General features: G+C 51.1%; 1 protein-coding gene across 14 annotated transcripts in view; it reads right to left on the bottom strand.

Annotated features, from left to right (window-relative positions):
• The window catches only part of Znf516 (zinc finger protein 516), a 97329-nt gene extending 84994 nt beyond the window's left edge, over window positions 1–12335 (bottom strand). For 3 of the 14 annotated variants that reach the window (XM_076555642.1, XM_076555635.1, XM_076555643.1), the window contains exon 1: window positions 8359–8474. The gene's annotated coding sequence lies outside the window, so the exon portion shown is untranslated. Of the gene's footprint in view, window positions 1–947; window positions 1121–2268; window positions 3045–7655; window positions 7936–8115; window positions 8214–8358; window positions 8475–8828; window positions 9389–9420; window positions 10083–11720; window positions 11829–12164 lie in introns of those variants that run through there. The other 11 variants (XM_042264418.2, XM_076555645.1, XM_015992708.3 and 8 more) reach the window with 11 other exon arrangements.
• Window positions 12336–17178: the final 4843 nt, after the last annotated feature.

Here is a 17178-nt window from a genome sequence, read left to right as displayed (position 1 = left end):
TTTCTCCTTTCAGAGACCATCCCGAATGGCTGGCTACATCTATTTGGAGTAACCCCACAGGAAAGGCTAGGGTTTCTATGCTTGTTAACAATAAAGAAAAACTACACAGCACAGGCCCATGGAAGACTGAACAGTGAAAACACCACTACGATCATTAATGATCACAAACAGCCCACCCAGACATCACCTGGGGCACACAGGACAAGAAGACCCTCCAGTCCAGTGGGCTCCCAACGCTGGTCACTGCTGAATCACCAAAGAGAAAAGGAGCCTGCTCTGCTGTCTGGCTCCATCCTGTCACATCTCTCTCGCTATCTTGTCAGTGTGTGCGTGCCCACCACTTCCTGGTCAGCTCTCCATCTCACCAGCCCTGGTACACTCCTTACCAGCTGGTCCCGCTCAGACCTCTCTGCCCACACCTTCACCTCCTGTCTCCCTGTTCCCACCTGAGGACAACCAGACCACAGCTCTCAGACCATGATCTTCCCTGGTCCGTGGCTTTGGGCACAGGGCACTGGCTGTACATCACAAAGGCTCTTGACTCTTCTGACTCCTTTCTCAGAGGTCTTCTATATCCCGTGCCAGTAACTCGCTCTTGTAAGACGAGATGCTTCTAGCTAGGAAGCTACAGATCGGTAAAGAACTTGCCAAATGAAAGGGGCCCTGGGTTTAATCTCAATACTGGAGGTAAACATGAGGTCTGCAGATGGCTCAATTAAATGTTTGCCAAACACACACGAGGATCTGAGTTCAAATCCCAGCACCGACATGAAAACTGGGCACAGTAGTTGGTGTCTATTATCCCAGGGCTGAAGAGATGAACACAAACAGATCCTTGGAGCTTGGTAGACAGCCAACCTAACCTAATCAATGAGTTCCATGTTCATACACACGCACACGCACACGCACACGCACACGCACAGAGCGCTATTGGTATTGGTAGCTACCACTGGATTTCCTTGAAGAATCTACACCTCTGCCCACAGGGCCGGCCTGGAAACTATGCTGACAGCTGGCTGGCTGGGAGACAGGGCTTTCCGCTTCCTCCTGGACTGCACTCTGCAGGGCTGCTATGGCCTCAGATGGTGACAACTGGCCCAGTTCTCACACAAACACCTCACTGTGGAGAGATGCAAACACTGAATCAACACTTTTTCTACTCTCTGGAGCTGGGTTTTAGGCACCACCAGTGAGCTGAGGGGCCCGCTCTATAAACCATGCTTAGCAACCGATCCGGTGATGTGCCAGCTTGGTGCTGACTCAGCATACTCTCAGCAACCTTGTCCTCTAGGTGGACTTTCAGTGCACCTAGTTAAGTGTGTTCAGTGCCAGTATCCCGGAAAGAAAACTAACCTGGAGCTAAGATTTCCCACAGGCCAAACCCCGACCCATCGTGGCCTTGGCTGAGTGACCAGATTTTCCTGCATTTCAGCACCTACAGAAACTCAAGTTCACCCAAAAATTACCCATAAGCCACTGAAATACAGTAAAGTCAAAAAAAAAAAAAAAAAAAAAAACAGAAATACACAAAGACATGCAAATGATCATAAAAGCACTATCCCGGTATACAGTGAGGCCCCATCTCAAAAGAAAACAAAAAGGGGGAGACAGGGAGGGAGGAAGGGGGAGGGAAGGTGGGAAAACAGAAAAGAACAGCAAGGCCACACTGAAGTCACACTAGCCTGCTCAGACCAAGGAGGAATAGCTAATAATTTATCCCCTGGGGTTGGAGCACAACTCAGCGGCAGGACACTTACCCTCCATGCACAAAGCCCTGGGTTACATCCTCAGAGCTGCAGAAAGACTAATTACAGCCCACCCCCAATGTAAGCACCTAAGGAAGCCTCTCTGAGCCAAAAGATGTTATGCACGCTCTAAAATGGGTGACTGTTCTCACAGACAGCAGGTCTGAATGCCGACACCACATGTTCCAGCTGCCCCTGCCCCTGCGCAGCGCATCGGAAACACATGCCGCACAACTAGATCCCAAATTCCAACTGAGACAGAGACTCAAAAACGCACGCCTATCGGGAACACGAGCCACTTCCTGAAGTTAAGATTCAGGACAGCCTATAATCTTCCACCAACCTAGAAAACAAGTGATAAGCCCATCCACCAGGAAAACCATTAACACACTGCGCTTCTCTGTCACCGGGGCAATTTACAGAGGCTAATTTTAATCCTACCACTAATCCCATGGTTCTACCGAATCCGTCCCCAAGTTTGTGTTGCTATGGTGAGTGCTCATAACACCAGGAATGCACTTACTGGCAGTTTTAGGAACAAGACCGTCCTCCTCCCCTCGTAGATTTTTCAAAGTACAAAGCCATTTCTGGGAAGAGGAAGACAATTGGGTGCCTGGGTAATATGCTATTCTCATCACAATGACCATTATGGCCTCGTGCCAAGTGCTACTCCAGGACAGAACATCATCATCATGCTAATGGGTCATGCCAAAGACATGGGAAGCACTGGTATGATTGGAATGACCCATCTGGATCTGGGGGAATATGATTATCAATGAATGATGGCATTTTCCCTTACTGGCACAGAAATACTGTATCACTGATCATCTCAGTGTGACTTGGGTGCAGGGAAAAGCACAGTTCCCCTGTTCACACTCTGGGCAGTGCCCTGCCTACAGAGTCCACAGAATATGGCTTAGGGACACACACATGACCAGGCTTGCTCGTTTACTTCTTTCTAAAGATGATGAAGGCTAGCAAGGCCATCTGAGAAGACACAGTATCCAGAGGTGCTGGGGGCCCCGGAACAGCACAGCCACCCATTGGTCAGAAATGGAGGAGATCGGCCGGCCATGACAGGGCATGTTGATGCCCTCCTAAATCTCAGCATGAAAATCTACCCTTGTGAATAAAATGCAGTCTAACCAGAAATCCCCAGCTAGAGAGTGCGGACAAAGCTGTCACAAGCAAAAACATCGACTGCAAGTGTAGGTAATTCCAGAACAGCTCAGAACTTCAGTAAAACTAGAGAACTGATCTATGAAATCATCACTAAAACCAGGAAGCCGTGAATATAGCAACCTGCTATATATGTATATATATATAGCATATACATATATGAATATATATGTATTCCAGGGGTTGGGGAAACGAAGCCCTTAAAACGGGGAGTGGAAAGGAAAACACACATCTTTAGCTCTAGGTTAAAATCTCAGGAATAATAAAGAACTAATGTGTAAATATTCTCTGAAAAGTCTTGCCACGACTATAGATCTCTAGGTTTTCCTGAATTGGCATAATCACTCAACACCTAATGGCAAACTATTTCCCATAAGCACGAGCCTTGCTCACCACTCACAAATACCAGCTGAAGGACCTGCTAAAGCCACAGCTACCTCTGGGCACAACTTCCAAGGCATCACTGACCATACTCAATTTCAAAGAACATTCTCGAATGCCAAAATAAATCAACGTCCAGCACAGCTCCAGTCAGCTCATGCAATATAGGTTAAATAGAACCATATGGTAAAGACAGACACATGTTGCCCTTTGCTGAAACAAAGGACAAAAATTCCTAAACAAATTGTCCCTTACCCTTTCACATGGGAGGATGTGGAGCTGATTAGAAGGATTTCTGAAGTGCTAAGAATGCTGGGGTGGGGGGAGGGGGAGAACTCGGAAGGCGGGGAACTCACTGCCTCGCCATTAACAAAATATTGGACTCCACAGAGCGCCTCCATTTCTGAGTCTCCCTCTAGGTCTCCAAAGCTAACACCATATTGTAACCTCTGAGCACCGTCTCCTAACGAAGCAGGAGGAGGGCGGGCCAGCTGTGAGCAGGAGGCTGTGGCATCAGCGGGTCCCCAGGGTAGGAGAGGCAGCGAGAGACAATCTACCTGTTCTGAAGGAATAAAACACCTGCTCAACTGAGCTTGGAAACAAAATAGCAAGACATGTACCTACCTCCTCCCACTGCGGTGAAGACAGACCGCCCCCGCTACACATCTACACATCGGGTATGGAAAGCATTCGGACAGCAGCAACTTCACTAAATTCCCGACTCACACACACCCAGAGCAAAATAATCTACCAGGATGAACACATCCTGGAACACAGAGACACCGTCTGATGAAACCGCCTTTTAGATTATTTTTCCCCTCTTCTCCACAGTTTTGTGTCTTACTCATTACTTAACATATATTTACATGTTTGCTTTGTAAAAATAGCTTTAGGTCTAATTACACTGCTTAGTGACTTCCAGGACCATTTGGGCTGAAGATTAAATGCCAGCTCTTTCTTGAAAAAACTACTTTTTTCAAGCACAAAATGATACTTCTTGACAACTGGGACTTGTGCTCAGGAGAGCCTTTCCTTCCACGCACAAACACCAGAGCTCTCAATCTGGCAGGGAAGGCCACAGCTGCCGGCAGGGACACAGGGACACGTGTAGGCAGATGGGGGTGGGGGTGGGGGAGAAAGAAGGGCAGGGTGGACAGTTGCCACTGCCTTTTTGCACCAGTCCTTCCGAAATACACCTCATTTACCTCAGCAGACAGGCCAGGACATTCACAGGCCCGGGAATGTAGTCATACGCCTGAAGTATGTCTCCCTGGAATAAAATTAACTTTCGAGCTGTTTTGTCTAAGAGCCAGATAAACATTTCACATTCACACTCAATGCCTCCCTTTCAGCCTTCCTTCCACGAGGTTAATGTTATTAATAAATTCTCCATCAATAGAAACACTCGATAGGATTCCTTTCTTGAAATGAAAGTTCCTGGTTGGTAACTTTCAAAAATTTCTTGAAAATTCTGAAGTAATCATAGCTGGCTTCCGGTGACAGAAGACTCCCAGCCCACCCTCCTGGGCAGGAAGGAGGGGAAGGGAGCACTTGGAACAGAGAAGAAAAGGGTCCTACCTCCCCCCAGCTGCAAAAATCCCTCCTGGGGGAAGAAGGGAGGGTGGGAGCCAGGGCCTGAACGTGGAAAGTGCTGCCCCTCAGATGCCCCTGACACTCTAAACCCTGAACAGGTGGTTGCCACTGCACTCCAGGCCGTCTGGTGCGAAGGCTGGGATCAGGGCCCCACAGTCAAGGCGGCAGGACCCGTCACAGCAGAAGTGGAGGAGAGCAAAACCCTGCCCACAGCCCCTGAGCAGCTCCAGGGTCTGCACTCACACCTTCCTCTCAGCCAGGGACACCCACAGCCCCGGATTCCCAAAGCTCCTTTCCCCCTCCCCGGGCTCCACCACAGCCCTCCATCCTGAAGCTGGGCTTTGCAGGGAAAACCAGCTCCCGAGGAAGTTGCAGTTCCCAGCGGCACCAGAGGGGTCGCTCACCTGCCCGGCCAGCAGCAGAGTCATGAAATGAGTCCCTCATGCTTCCACGTGAATAATTCTGGAAGCTAAGGTCAAAGGTGCCGGATTGGAGGCAGCCTGCAGAAGCCTAGTGAAAAGCACCAGGACAAAACTCCGGTGGACCCACACCACAGCTCTGGAGGTACGAACTCAGGAAGATGGGAGCTGGGGGATTTCCCTGCTGTTTCCAGAACTTGGGGGATGGGAGGGGGGCACTAACAAAGAGATGCATTTTTTAAAAGGACTTCGTCAGAATAGCTTTTTTTCCCAAGTACTAAGACATACAAACACGTACTTGGTAAGCTGTCTGCTTTTGAGGAAGGAATGCTATTCACAGGTTCAAAAGTTTATAAAGCAAATGCCTAACTAAATAAATTTGTTTCTCCTTTCTTCCACGAGTTCCATTAATTATGATCAAACCCACGTGCTGCGCTAAGAGAAATTTGGGCGATTCGGGATAAGTGTGGCCAGTCAAAAAAAAAAAAAAAAAAAAGCCAAAGTGAAAGCTGATATGTCCCCCTGCCCAGGAACAGCCATGTCTGCTTTGGTTGTGAACCTAGGGAGAGTATAAGCAAACGATTTCGTGTAGTCCCACAATTAACACCTGTCCTTCTCTCCTGAACTCAAAGTCGAACAAGAAACCAAGCAGTGAGGTGACCAGCAGACCCTCTAAAGGAGCAACATTATAACAGGAAAGCATGCAGGCTGGGGAATGCTCCCTCCCTCCTCCTGCCCCACATAATCAGCTTACATTTTGGCTCCTACTTCCAAAGCCTTAAGGTATAACGCCGCCGAAATTCTACACACAACCTCCAGTCCCAGTCCACGCCACTCCCACAAAATCCTTTTTCAAAGATGACTTCTGGTAAAGTATGAATAAGGCAAAAACATATCTGGAGTATGAATACACAAAAACCTACAACAATCCCTCAAACCCAGGACTGGTTTTTCGAGAAGGAGCCGTGACTAACCTCCACTTAAGCTGCCAGGGTATATTACCATCTTCCCCCAGTTGAAGACTGGGGGCCATCTGTGAAGAGTATTCCCCCACTTCAAAGTATTCTTAAAGAATCTCCCTTTCTCTTTCACAGAATTGTTGCTAAACTTAATCACATCAAATGCTCCACTTATAAAACTCAAACATCTCCTAGTAGGAGCCAGTAAGGCAAACGGAGTTAAAAGTTTCATTTGTGAACGTGGAGACACCGTGTGACATGTTGGGGGGGGGGGCTTCTCTCAATCCACTCTAACAGTGTCTCTGGGACACCGTGGGAAGTTTAAGAAACAAGTAAGATTTCAACATCCCCAGAGAATTTTTAGAGGTACCTTAGCTGCCTCTACGAGGTGTTTACCAATAACAGTGTTCAAAAACTGCCTCCGAGGTAAGTACCAGGAGGACACACACATCAGCAGTTAGTATCAGATACACATACCAAAGTAAAAGTTTGGGGACCCACGGTGATTTCATACATTAGACTTTTAAAAGCTCAGAAACACAAGTAATCAAAACTCCCTTCTCTCTGCCCACCGCTGGGAGCAGAGAGGAACCAGAGTCAGGCACTGTGGTGTTTTGTTCCCCTTTGGAAAGCCATGCCTACTCCTCTGGCTAGCTTTATTACAGACCCATTGGGGTGGCTTCTTTTTTGGAATGCTAATGCACCCTGAAGGCTTCAGTATATTCAAATTAGCAAGTGTAAGGAAACAAGTTCTCCTAATGAACTAAGAAAATATTAGACATGTATTTATCTTAACACACCAGGGTTTTAATTTGATTATCAAAACAGTTGTGAGCCTTCCCCTGAGTTTCAGTTTATCCCAGAACCCATTCGAGATGGCTATGGGGTCACTCTCGTGGAAGTAAAGCTGTCCCCTCCAGTGACCCAACTCACACCCCTGACTCCAGGGCAGCTCAACTCCATCTCCAATTTTGCTAGAGGGGGAGGGGGCCCTTAGAAGTCCTGCACATGAGTAAGTAGTGTGGTAGCTTTAATTCTATCCGGCCCGTGTAAATAAAAATAACACAGCCACTTTGACGAAACAATTAAAGAATGCAAGAGAAAATGAAGGAGTGATAAAAATGGGCTCTTGTGTACAGGGCAGTAGCGAATATCATATCAAATGGCAAGCGTGCCTAGTTCCTTAAAGTAACACATTCCTAAACCGAAATACTTCAATCATATTAATAGGGAGGTTTAAAACGTAATCTGGAAAGATCCTGCTGGGGAGCTATTCTCTTGGCTTCTACGCCGGTCAACGCACATCAATTTTTAAATTATATTTAATCAACATTCAAGACTTAATGGTAGGTTCACCGGGACGTGACTTTCTGCTGTACCTTTAATTAAGACGCCGTCTAAAGTTCTTCCGAGACTTGCTGGTGAAGTGGGCGCCGCGAGTGGACCAGAGGTCCCAGCACTCGGTCCTTTGTTACTCAATGGACACCCTGGAAGGCCCGCCCCAGCCCAAGGGCACATCTGGGCTTCTAGAAACAACCCAACGTCCACCCGGGCCTCCTCTCCACGCAGACATCCATGAGGGCTCACGCCTAGACCACCAGAGCCCCCCCGCCCTCCCCCCACCCCAGCAGCCGCCACCACCACCACCACCACCCCCCCCCCGTACCCACCGGCCACTCCCGCCCCAAACCCGCCCCTGGGGGGGGGGGAGCAGGGCCCAACTCAGGTGTGGAGACTTACATAACCGCCCCCCAGAAAGCGGGGGGGGGGGGACGCCTCCCCTCCCGACCGACCCACCTCCAACCGAACAAAGTGAAGTTTAAAATAGAAACCAATTACCTGGCCTGCCCGCGGTGCTGGGCCGCGAAGCCCCGCCGCGCCTCCGTCAAGCCCCCCCCACCCCGTCCCCCCCCTCCCCCTCCCCACACACACACACACCCGGCTGGGCCACCCCTCCCTCCCCCCTCCCTCCCCGCCCACGCACACCCACGCCGCTGTCCCGCGAGTTCGCCGCCCCTCCCCCGCCCTCCCCGTGCCCACGCCCCTCCCCCACGGCCCGCGCCCCCACGGCCCCGCACGGACCCCCAGTCTTTGTTACGGTGCGAAGTTGGGCTGCGGGTCCCCGTCTCTTTCACTTCTTGGGTTACAGTGCTGCAGGCGTGTGACGTCCGCTCCACATGACGGGGGCGGGCGGGCGGGCGGGGAGGGGAGGGGAGGGGTGGTGGTGGGGGCGGGCGCCCGAGGAGAGGGGGCGGCGGACCCGGGGGCCTCCCCCCCCTTCGGCGCCCCGCCCACGGCCCGCCCCCCGCAGCTCGCAGCCCAGCAACAAGCGGCCGCCGCCCCCGCCCCCGGGACGGGCAGGTGGGTGTCCCGCCCCCCAGCCGCACGCCACGCCCTCTAGGGCGGGCAGGTGGTGCCCCGCCCCCGCGCGCCCTCCCCTACCCCCCCCCAGCAGCCACCCAAGGCCCCACGCCCCCACCACCACCACCACCAAGAGGCGCCGGGCCGCCCCGGACACACAGAAATAGGAATGATTTAATGCAACGACATACCCATTCCTCAAGCCACCGGGCTCGCTGAGATTGGAGAGAGAGGGCCCGAAAGGGGTGGCGAGCCGGTTGGGTGGAAACGGCCCGCGTAGGAGGGGGATACGCGGACTGACAACACCTAGTAACCGAGTTGGAAATCTCAGGAGCCCGGGCACCCTCGAGGTGACCTCGGCGCAATCTGACGCTGCCCACAGGGTGTGGACACTGTGCCTTCCAAGGTCTGTGCCCCCTCCCCAGGGGTCTCTAGAAAGGGGAGGCGCACGCGTGTATTTAACCCAACATTGCATCACCACCACCACCACCCCGTGAATCGCAAGGCAGACCACCGAGCGCCCCGAAGGCCCAGCATTTAAACCCAAAACTAGGCGATCCAGGTCCCGAGGAGAGAGTGCCGCACTAATCACCCATCACTGTGGATGTTCCTAAGAAGAGTGCAGCAGATTCAGACAGTAGGCAGCTTGGTGTGGCCCGTGACACAGTCGGCCCGTGAATGTCCCCGCTGTGCAGAGCAGACGCGGCCAGGGCGCAGCCCTGCTAAGACCGGTGAGCACCAGAACTTTCATTAACCGTGAGCAGTTCGCATTCTAGAATTTACCATGGGCTAAGTATCACTCCCCGTGACAGAGTGAAATTGGAAGTTGGAAGACGAACGGTGCCCTTCAGTTTTATGTGGAGTTAACATCCTTTTCAACAACCCACGACCTCTGCACGTCTGCCATCGGCAAGTGGCTGCAACACGACCCCACTGGCGCCTGGAACCAGGCGGATGGAGCTGCTCCAGAGTGCCCAATGGTTAAGAAGTGTTATCAATCGTTCCTCTTTCCTTCCCGTGTGGCAGGTTTCGACTTGAATCCGAAAGTGCCTCTACTGCCCAGTCTTCGCAGGAAGACGTTGGTAGGGGGCAGGGTCTCCACTTGGACTGCTGCGTGCGCATCTAGCTGGACAGACTTGGATAAAAGCGTGTCCACGTCTACAGCACACATCTGTGCAAATGCGGGAGCCTGCGGATGCGCGCGGCTGGCCGGACTCTGTGCCGACACATGGACGCGTGCACGCGCGTGCGCGCGCTCACACACACACCCCAAATTACCTCCGGGATAGAGAAAGCTGCTGCGGATTGGTCGACAGAGCCGTCACTCACACCCAGGGGGCAGGGAGACTTTGCAAGGCAGTTTCTTTTTTCTCTCTCCCTCCCCTCCCTGTCGTTCTATTTAATGGTAAAACAACAGCAGAGCTCTGAAAGTTAGCCATCTATGCGGAGTTTGTATCCCTAACGAGGCCGGAGTCAGAGGATTCCATTTAAATATATCCCGTACGTCCACAATGGACGAAAAGGGAAATAGCCTGAGCGAAGAGCCTGGAGTAAGGGGAGGGGGGGGGGCAATCGGGGCGGGTGGACTCAGGGTAGTGTTCTCAACACCCCAAAAGAGACTTTGACCTTTGAGTGATTTAATAATTAAAAAATGTTTTCGCAAGTCAGATTATAACAAATGTTCGTCCCTAATTTTTAGAGTCGTTATTTTATTATTTAAGCATGCTGAAGCAAGCATGTTTCCTTAAGAAAGAACTGACCTATTTTTGGCTGGAGATAAACGATCATGTTAACAGATGTTAATCTTGTAATCTGTTTTTCCTGTAAAGCACTTCACATACCCGAGCTTCAAGACCTTAAAAATAACATCTTTTCCAAAAAGACCTGACGTCACAATCCACTCCCTGGGAAGAAAAAAAAAAATCACACTCCCCTCCAGTTTTTCTCTCCTGCAATGATTTCAAAGACATTAAATCTTTTTCACTTTATAAGTGCCGATTTGTTCTGCCTCAACTCCCACAGGCTTTTATTTGCATTTCAAATTCCACAGGTTACACCAGTCGCCTTTTCAAAAAAAAAAAAATGTAAACTAACAATGAAGCAGTAAATGGCTTTTTGTGCATCTGGATTAAATAAGACACCGAATGAATGTATTTTAAAAGAAGGAGCGAGCAAGTTGATCTGTGCTCACCCGGAGACCAAGACTCTTCATCAGCAAGCCAGGCAATGGGTTAGCTAGCTACACACACACACAACCCGAGGCTGGGGGTTGGAGGCACTGGGCTGGGCTGCTGCGGAGAGCTTGTTAACGCTGGTGATGGATGCGGCTGACTTACAGACCCACATTTTTTCGGGTAAAAGGCTGGTTCTCTGGAGTCCTAATTGCAGGAATCCACTGGCTTCCCGACTCACAAAGCCTGATAGTCATCGCACACCGACCTTCCTCCATGAACCACTGGCTTAAAGACCCCACTGGCCTGGCTTTTGACAAACTTATTCAGACAAAGTTTCTTTAAAACTTGGCGAGGCGGTTTAATCTAAATACTGATCTTAACTATTCGGTATGTTCTCCCTGGAAATGGCAGAGGAGGCGCCGTTCCAACCCCCACCCCACCCCCGCAGCATACACCCCTCTGCGTTCTTCTCTTTCACACACCCGGGTGTAATTCGCGTGTGTGTTATGTGTGTGTATACACATATATACATATATATGGCTATCAATTAAGTCCCCCACCCCCACTCTACTATACCCCAGCAAGGCAAAGCGCAATTCCGAGGAGTCCCCGCCGCGCAGATCTCCTTCCCACCCCACTCCGAGTCACTTCCAGAACCTCGCCCCCGCCCCCACCCCTACGCGAACTTCCCTTTCTAGAGATCCCACTTTTTTAGTGTTAGGGTCACTCCAATCTCCCCGCTGACCCGCAGAAGTCCGGGGAGGGGACAGTGAGAACATCCCCCCCCCCAACACAAATACGCAAACAAGTCCCCTAGGCAGCAGCGCTCTGTGCCCACAGGCATCGATCCCCTCCGCCAAACCCTTAATAATTGAAGCGGCTCCTCCGGCCCCGCCGCCCATCACCCACCTTCATTAGCCAGAGCGTTTTACTTTAAAGTAAGGCAATTTGCTCTTTGTCTCCTAATGGATGAGAGCGCATCCGAGCTCCCCTCCTCCCGCGTCGCCTTTGACGAAGTGTACAAAGCCAGAGCCTCTTCCGCGCTCCCACCCCGGCCCCCACCCCGCCCCTCCACTGCGGTAAAAGCCACCTCCCGGGCGCTCGCCCCGCCACCCGAAGTTGCATCTTCTCCTCTCCTGGAATTGCAGAGTGGAGTAACTACCAACACAGAAAAAGCCAAGTCGCCCTCCTGGCGCCAGGGACCTTCTACAGGGTGCGCCCCCTGCCCAGCACGCCCCCACCCCACGGGGCACAGCAGGGTCTTGGGCACGTTGTGGGTCCCGACCCTCCCGGCCCTGCCTGTCGATCCGCCCTCCCACGGGCCAGGAAGCGCCCCCGCCCCACGGCCCCTACCTTGGAGGAGAGGCGGCGGGCCCCGGGAGGAGGACGCGCACGCCCCGCGCATCTGAAGGTGAAGCAGAGCGCCCGCGGCGCCGAGCCGAGCGCTGCTCTAGACCGACCGCGCCAGCTGCGCCCGGGCGCGGGGGACGCGCGAGGGCGCGCGGGACCCGCCACGCGCCCGGCCCCCCTCCGCGCGCCGCGCGCGCGCCCGGGACGCACCCGCCCCGCGGGGGCCCAGGCGCCGGCAGGGCTCGGAGGGACTGCACCGAGCAAAGACGGGGACCCGGCGTCCAGGGCCGGAGCAGGCCTGAGGCTTCCCCCAGCCCGGGAATGGTCTGCCCTGAAGGAAACGCACACGCTCCACTATTGTCTCATCAGCACAAAGTTCTGCCACACTGCGGAGAAAGTCTGGAGGCTCACGATGACTCAGACCCAGATAATTCCTCCCCTAATAGCACTGAATCACGACGTCCGCGGCTAGTGGTCGCCCCTCAGCTTCAGGTCTCAGGTTGCCGCAGCTCCAGTTCCTAGAGGCTGTTTATGCGCGCGCACACCACACACACACACACACACACACACACACACACACACACACAAACGTGCAGACGTGCCTGGGATGTATGTCCAGCCTTCTCAAGCACCTGGACGCTGAGCCTCGAGCCCAGACTAAACGGTGTCCACCCTGCCCGCGTGTCCTGAACTTCACCGGAGCGAGTCTAGGAGTCCGCGTGCCGCGGGAAGAACACGACAGCTCCGGGGCTGAGTGGAGCTTCGACTCGTTTGTCACCATGGGGCTGTTTACTCCGTGCCTGCAAAGTTCAACTCATTTTGCTTTGGTTCTGAAAACTTCATTTTGTGCCCCCCCCCCAACACACACACACACCTTACTACTTTTGGTGGGTCGTAATTAGTGACAATATATTGAGTCTGTGAATCAAAACCTTGATTTGACTCCTCTAAAGCTTTCTTGGTACTTGGCAGGGAGGGGCTGCGGGAGGGGGGAGGGGATCTGGAGCAGAAGGAGGAGAGAGGAGGAGGGGCCGGGGAGCGCGCCCCGCGATCCGCGGTGACGTAGGCCAGGGGAGCTGTGGCCTGCGGAGGGGCACTATCTTCTCCCACCAGGCTCTTGGCCATATTGTTCCGCTGCTGCGCGTGATAACTCCGCAGTGGAGAAGCATTCGGGCCAAGACGCCCGAGTTGGCTCTGCCTAACAATCGGCGTCCAAGATCCGGGCGGTTACCTTTCGCGGTGGCTTTTCCCGGTGCCTAGCCCTCGCTGCCAGTGCAGCTCGGAGGCCCTCCCTGGCCACTGGTTTTGCAATAGAAACTCCTGTGCGGACGAGCTGCAAAGGGCGGCGCTTGTACCCTGGCAGAGCTGGCAATCGGGCGGGGGCCTGGCTGAGAGTGAGATGTTTCCGTGTGCATGCGTGTGTTTCCGCCGAGGAGGGGGCGCGGAGGGAGGAGGCCCGCGAGGAACGGCCCGCGAATCATAAAATGTAAGCCCCGTGTGATTAATGGTCGGCACTAATTTGGAAAGCAGGCATGTTAAAGGTCACGGCCAATTGTTGCTAGTTTCAGCCTGAATGCTTAAGTGGGATGTATTCTTGAACAATCACATTTAAGTCTGATTCACAAAAAAACTATTGAAGTGCCCACAATTCATTACAATACCCAGTGAAAATTCACAAGAAAAGCTTCACCCAACTCAGCTAATGACATGAGTATAAATAGCATGTGTAGATGTTACATGTGTGTACACAGTCTCCAACACAGATTTAAATATGCGTGGCACAAATTTTAATTGAGTTGGGGGGGGTCGTATTTTTAAATCGATACTGGTCGGTAGTTAAGTCCACGACATTGCTCTAGTTTCCGACTACAGGTTGCATTAATAATTTCCATGTGTTGAAAAATTGACAAGTTAGAGGAGTAAACAGTAAGGGGAAAAAAACCTTCCTCTACATAAAATTCTACAGTTTACATGACGTGCCTCCTTTCTCCAGTCGGTTTAGAGAGCTTCCTTTAGCCACTCCCATGTGATTTCACTCAGGGCTTCCTCTGTCTACAATATTAGTGTGCTTTCAAATGCTTTTCTTGCACACTTCTGGACAATACATTCGAAATCTGAGAGTGAAATTTGATAGATGGGCAAGAGTCAGATTCTCGTGCCCACGTGACAAACCTAGAAAAGGCAGCCTGAAGGCCGGCCAGTTTGTTACTAAGTTGAACTGCGTCTTTCAGTAGTTGCTCCAAAGCCCCTGTGGTTGTTTATTGTCAACATACCAGCGCTAGATTGCTCTACACACAAAGAACGATGGTACAAAAATGAATTCCAGAGGGTTCCCGTGCTATTGGTGCAGCCACACTGCAGCTGTTTTATATCTTCAAATATCTTTTTTTTTTTTTAAAGCCATTCAAGATTCAGGACACCTTCTACACAGAATACAAACCCCTGGGACTCCTTGGGGGTGCGGGGGTTCCTCCTGTTCTGAAAGGTTTAAGTCAATTAGAATATTGGAGCTGAACACAGCCGCAGTGGTGATGGTTAGCATTTGGATATTTATAACGTTAAACCGGTTGATCCTTCTGGCTGATGAAACAGGAGAGGGAGAAAGCCCTGACTCCCCTCTGCTGCCCTGGTTGGTTCAGCATTTGAAACTCTGCTCCTTCCAGCGATTTGATGGGGAAGCTGTGCTCTGTGATTGGGGAATGTTTAGATAAGAAACGTTCCTAGGGGGGTTCCAGTAAAGAAGAGCTAAGCGTTAAAAAGCAAACAAAAAGCACCACTCCCCTCCCCCAGAAAAGGCCTTGCCTGTCTGAAAGCCTTAAGTGAAACTCTCTGCAATAGAGCATGAAATCCGAGGCAAGCTACCAGGGTGTACTAGATAGGCAGGCTCTAAATTCGAGCCCTGTGTGTGTGTGGGGGGGGGGGGGACACGAATGCAAATATTAATCCTATCTCTTTGAATTTATTAAGACTGTGTGAATTATAGCTCAGAAAGGAGAATGACATTATTTACCCAGGCCGAGGGCGATCTTCTGCTCTGTAAACTAACTTAAGTGTACAGAGGGAATGTCTAAAGACAGGAATTCAGAGGGAATGCAGTCTAAATTTGATTTACATCGCCAATGGGTATTCCTAGGTGTTCCATGTGAGGGTCAGAGTTAAACTGTTGGGAATGAGAAACATTTTACATAGAAATGGAAATTGGATGTCTGCTGCTATTTCAAAAATGGTGCCCAATCCTAACTTGGTGCTCTTTTGAAAAATCTTCCCTTGCCATGGAGTTTAAAGAACTCAGTATTCTCTGCATTGAGAATCCAGAGGAGCAGAGGGATAGTGCCTCCACTTGGGTGTGCTGGTAGGAAGTTAGCAGTCGGTCACCCCTTGGAGGGTAGTGAAGCCTTGCCTCCGTTCTAAAGGCAGGTCCCTGAAATGCTTTCCACCTACTTGAATCTAAAGCTGGTTGTATGGGACGTTTTCATCTTGGTTTAGACCATCTCAGTTCTCTTAAATCTTCATTCTGTTTAAGGCAAGGCTAACAGAAAAGAAGCGGTGTTTTTCTAACACATGCGCGCGCACACATATACACACAACCACCTCTAATGGGAGCTGTGCCGGGATAGTCCCATGAGTGCAGAAGAGGCTCCTAACTAAGGGTCCTCTTCTCCTACATAGTCATTCACACAGCAGATAATTCAGGGGCAATGACTCAATCAAAGTTGAGATCTTCGTGTTCTTTCGAACACTTGTGAAAATTTGTTCATCCCTCTTTTGAATCTAAGCCTGAGGACTCTGTACAAATTGTACCCATGTGTGCAATGACAGGAAAGCTTGGCTCATTCTCCCCCAATGCAGAAATCTTAAAAAAAAAAAAAAAAAAAATCCTCACAGAATCATCATTCAACAATCTTCCCTTGATTTCTTCACATGAGTAGAAAAACAAACACACAAAATAAACACGAAAGATCTGCACGCTGGCCCGTACACTGTTCTTCGGTCACACAGAGTTTCGTTTACTGATCTTCACTGTGCATATCTTTTGGGCTACCACAATGGGTAGCATTAACAATTAACACTGCTGAATCACAGAGCGACGGCCCCGTTCCCGACTGAGGCACAAATGTCCTGGAAATTGCCCTCACTGTTTAAGCCAGGCAGCTATATTTTCTCACGATTTGCAGTTTTTGGTGACTTCACAGCAGGTAGACGACCCTCAAGTCTGTTCCTAATTTCATCCAAACTAAAAGGCCCAGCAACAGCTGGCTTCAGAATAGCCCAGTCCAGAGCACCACAGATGTGGGTCATAATGGTTTGGAGATTAAAAGGAACGGGGCTCAGAAAGTAGAATTCAGCGAAGGAGAGACAAATTCAGTAAGTGCTCTCTTTGGAGGGAGTCCCTATGTTTGGGACTCTGCTAACTTCTGTCATGATCCTATGGCATGTTAATTCCTCAGCAGGCAGGTTGTGGCCTATTAACATCTCACAGCCTTTACAGCAGCAAAACCCTTGACTGTCTCAGCCCCCAGATCTCATTAGATGTCGCCATGCATAACTGATTACATGTGCCTGTCGCCGGGAAACTTTCCCAACAGAACAGAAAGGAGAATTAGGGAAGCGGCGGCCATGTCTTCTTCACTGTGGAGGCGAAGCAGGCTTTTACTGAAAGGGGAAGAAACTGGAAAGGCCCTTCCCTGAGACGTGATAGCCCTGTGATGCAGTTTAAAGGCCAGCAGCAGTAGCTCAGGGAGGTCAGGAGGAGGAAAGTCAGTGGCCACAGGATAGAGGAGACCTGCCCAAATCAGGGACTCAGGACATTGTGCTGAGGGCCAGGGTACAGTGACTGGGAGGCCTCAATAACAAAACAAAATGGACAACCTTAATGGTTTTTAAATATACGACTGGCACATCTCACAACATTGTTTGTCTCCACAACGCATGCCTGGAACTTTTTCATCATCCCAACAGAAACTGCCATCCATTAAACACTTCGGGTCTCCCTCCCTTCCCCCAGCTCCTGGCACTC

The sequence above is a fragment of the Peromyscus maniculatus genome, chromosome 19, assembly GCF_049852395.1.
Source record: "Peromyscus maniculatus bairdii isolate BWxNUB_F1_BW_parent chromosome 19, HU_Pman_BW_mat_3.1, whole genome shotgun sequence".
Taxonomy (NCBI): Eukaryota; Metazoa; Chordata; class Mammalia; order Rodentia; family Cricetidae; genus Peromyscus; species Peromyscus maniculatus.
Note: the sequence above shows the minus strand (reverse complement) of the source record. Positions and strands in the feature narration are given on the sequence as shown.